Raw genomic sequence first — 4,188 nt, 5'->3', positions numbered from 1 at the left:
CCTGGCAGTGCCAGCGAGGAGGGGATGGAGAACACAGAGCCAGGCTCTTCACTGGGGCACCTGGTGGGAGAGAAAAGCCAATGGGTGGAAGGGGAAAGAGGGGAGATCAGCCAGGCCAGGAGGAGATGAAATGAGTCAGGCTGGTTTCAGCATTTCCTCAACACCAAAAGGAGCCTGACCTCCCTTCTCCATCCACCACTGACAGCTTTGAAAATCAGGAATTGTTTGAGCTCTTTTGCCCCCATTCCAGGATGAGCATCCTGATACAAGAGCTTAATTGTTCCTATATCTATCACAGAACCACATTTGTCTGAATTTCATTCTAACATGGAAATCACTTGTGGATGCTGGACTCATCAGATGCTGCTGGGATGTTGCACATAGTTCAGGGAAGAGTGTGATTGTTATTTAATTGTGTCCTGTTCAACTCTGGTCTGTTGGCCATGAAGAGAAACTTTCTGTGCCTCTGAGTCTCACCAGTTCCTGACCCCCAAAGGACACAAACCTGATGAGTTGTGGTTCCCACTCCAGTGGTGGCACTTGGAGCTCCCTCCATCCCCAGAGCAGAGCTCCCTTGTCCCAGAAAGTCCCTGGCAATGCAGGGATGAAGGAAACAGGACAGGTTGTGGGGATCAGGGGCAGGGCACAGCCAGGGATTTGGGGTGGCTGTGAGCCCAGGGCAGGACCCGGCCCTTGGCCCTGGTGAACCTCATCCCATTGTCCTGGGCCCATGGCTCCAGCCTGTCCAGATCCCTCTGCAGAGCTTCCTGCCCTCCAGCACAGCCACACTCCCACCCAGCCTGGGCTCACCTGGAACTGCCTGAGGGTGCCCTCGATGGCCTCGTCCAGACCAGCAATAAAGAGATTTCACTGACCTGGCCCCAGTGCTGAGCCCTGGGGACACCCCTGGGTGTGACTCCATTCCTCAGCTGCTCTGAGTGCCAGCGCTGGGATGAGGGAAATGGTGGGGATGTGTTTCAGGAATGCAAAGGGCCCAGGCCTGAGCCCCAGCCCCTGGCAAGGCAGATCCTGTCCCTCCCTCATTGCTCAGGGCTCTTCCCGGGATGGGCACTGGCATGTGGGGATGGGCAATGCCAAGGGCAGGACCATGGGGCGGCAACATGGGATACCAGTGGAGACAGATTACAGGAGAATTACATCTTGGATTTACAACCAGTGGGGAAAAGACAGGGGAGGGGAGAAGCCTCGGGGACCAACCAACTATAAGAACATGGGTGACTGACAGGGAACCTTCCAGAACCAAATGGGGGTGGCTGCGATGACAGACAGGGAGGTGGGCAGCACAACCTGGATTGACACATCTATTTAAGGGTAAGAGGGAAGGAACAGGGAGATTGGCACTCTGAGGGACAGCTGAGTGGCGGGAAAGCTCAGGAGTGAACAACCTGGGAGAAACCATTGTGAGGGGAAGGAATGGGGGGCACAAGGAACAATACCAACCGAAACTTGCTAGCATTAAACTCCTAACTCATGTACTAAAACACAGTGAAATCCTATAAAAGCACACAGCAGCAGCCGTTTCTGTGCCTGCTGGGAGGAATGCAGAGGCAGCTGCTGCTGCAGGCACCAGCTCTGGCCAGGCCCCTCTGTGCCCTGCCCAGGGCTGCTGTGCTGGCCTGGGGAGACAGGCTGGCACTGAGCGGACAGAGGCAGCCTGTGCTGGGCATCTCCTGCAGCCAGCACCAGGAGTTTGGCACTGCCTCCCACAGCACACTCCTGGAAAAGCTGCATGAAATGAGGATTAATTGGGCACATTTGCAGGAAAAGCAGGTTTAGGACAGGCTCTCAGCAGAACTGTTCTCAGCTGAGCCAAAAAGGCCCCTTTGGCAGCTGCAGGGCCATTGGCAATGCAGAGCCTCAGGCCAGAGGGAAGAAAAGGGCTCTGAGTTCCCCTTCTCTGACACTGAACCCTGTTCCCAGGCTGCTTCACACACAGGATTCTTCTGGAGGACAGCGCACAGCTGAGAGTGGGCTCTGGCTGCTCCATGTCGCGTGTCCTAAAGCTGCCTGGGAGAAGAAATTTGGGGTCAGCTCTGCTGGCAAAATCCCTCCTGGCACAGGGCACAGCGCCAGGAAGGGCTTTGCGTGCCGAGGCTTTGCTGCAGCCAAGGAAAGCTCCTGGCTCAGGGTCACCTTTGCTGCTCAGCCAGAGCCCCGAGTGCCCCAGCAGCAGCAGCAGCAGCAGCAGCAGGAGGGAATGGCAGCATTGCCTCGGGCTGGCCCAGGAGGGGAAGATTTCCCCAGGAGAGAGGCTCATCTTCCAGTTTTGGCATTCAGTCCGCTGCAGATGCCTCAGTTCTGGCTGCCCAGCAGCTGGACATGCAAGCCCAGGAGCTCTGTTCCTGGCCAGCCCCAGCAGGTGCCAGCAAGGACAGGGCCCTGGCAGCTCCAGGACATTTGCAGGGAGCGGCTTCAGAAGCGCTGGGGGCTGGGACTGGGTGCAGAAAACGCCCTGGGGGCCTGTGCAGCGAGGCAAAAGGAACAAAGTTTCAGTTGTGGCCTGGCTAGGGAGCACCAAAATGGATTCCTTTCCATTGCCGGGTGTTGCCTGGGCCCCAGAGGAGAGCCTAGGGGGACAAGGGAAGGAGAGTGGGGCTGTGCAGGAGCGGGAGCAGCGAGAGAGCCCCGGCTGCAGGTGCGGGGCGGGCAGGGCTGGGAGGGGGCACAGCCCGGGGGTCCCGCAGAGCCTCCCTGCTCCAGAGCCGCAGCTGCGGCAATGGGACAGCTGCCGGGATCTGTGTGCCAGGGACGAGCCGCAGGCGGGGGTGCCGAGGGCTGGGCTGGAGCAGCTTTTTGTCCCGGTGCGGGGCCATTGCCGCGGGGTTGGGGTCCCTGGGAAGGCGCAGGAGCACAGCGGGGCAGGGTTGGTTTGTGGATTTGTGGTTGGGATGTTTTGTTGGCGGCCCCGGGCGGGCTGTGCGAGCCGGGAGCGGCCGGCCGGGCCCGCAGCCGGCGCTGGGGCCGGGAGCCCCCGGGCAGAGCTCTGTGCTCGGGGCCGAGCCCCGGGCGGCCGCTCAGAGGCAGCCCCGGCTGCGGGGGTCCCCGAGGGTCCCCGGGCAGGGGGCGGCGGGGGCTGCCGGAGCTCTGTGCCCGGGGCTGGGCGCGGCTGCCCAGGGAGCGGAGGGTGCAGGGTCCCCCCGTGCTGGGGCTGGCTCTGCCCGGCCCAGGGGCTGCGCTGTCAGCCCGGAGCCGCGTGGGGATCGCTCGCTACCGGCAGGGCTGGCAGGGAAACCGGCAATGGGGGGAGCACAGATGGGCAATACGAGAGCTGGGCTGTTCCAGAAGCCTGGAGGTGTTGGGAGCATGGACAGGGGGCACCCATGGATATCCTGGGACCCTGAAACAGGGACCCCGGACAGTGCTGACCCCTGGGACGCCTGTGATGCCAAAGTGGTGAGCCCAGAGAAGGGGAACCTGTGGCATTGCCAGGAGCCCCAGCAGCCCAGAGAGGGGGAGCACCAATGCAAACTTGACCCGCAGCAACCCAGACAGGGTGGGGGTCTCCAGGAGCCCAAAGTGGAGAGGCCAGAAAGGGGAAACTCAGGGTTTGGGTTTTGCTGAATCTTGGTTTTTAATATATTTTGGGGGTCTAAATCTTGATGTTTTCGAGGCTTTAATGGTTACCAGATGACCGGTGACTTTTAGAGATGGACTTGGGCAGTAGGACTCCCCTGACCCAATGTGCCCATACATTGTTTTCCCCAATCCAGGACTTCTTGTTCCCAAAGCTTGGCTCGATGCAGAGGGAGGCTACAAGAAAGAGGAAGATTCCCCGGGTCACCCAGGCAGGTGAGGAGGTAGTCAGTGCCCCTTTCCCCCTCTCTCCTGCTCCATCTCCCAGCCCAGTACGGCCCCTGGCTGCAGGACAACCCCCTGATGACACCGTCCTCCTTCTCCTTCCCTCTGGCACGAAGGCAAATCCCATCCTCTCCTTGTCCGTCCTTCCCAGACAAGGAGCTGAGGATGGAGAGCAGGGAGGACAAATCCCCACGGCAGAACCTCATGGAAGAGACCATTTTGAGCAACTCCAGGGCACAGGAATCCAATGGGGAGGAAAAGCCCTGGAGATCCCACAGGAGGAGGGGCTGCAAACCCAGCCCAGGGTGCTCCGAGGAGAAAAGACCCACCCTGTGCCAGGAAGGTGGACAGAGCTCCAGCCAGAGCTCA

The sequence above is a fragment of the Taeniopygia guttata genome, chromosome 16, assembly GCF_048771995.1.
Source record: "Taeniopygia guttata chromosome 16, bTaeGut7.mat, whole genome shotgun sequence".
Classification (NCBI taxonomy): domain Eukaryota; kingdom Metazoa; phylum Chordata; class Aves; order Passeriformes; family Estrildidae; genus Taeniopygia; species Taeniopygia guttata.
Note: the sequence above shows the minus strand (reverse complement) of the source record.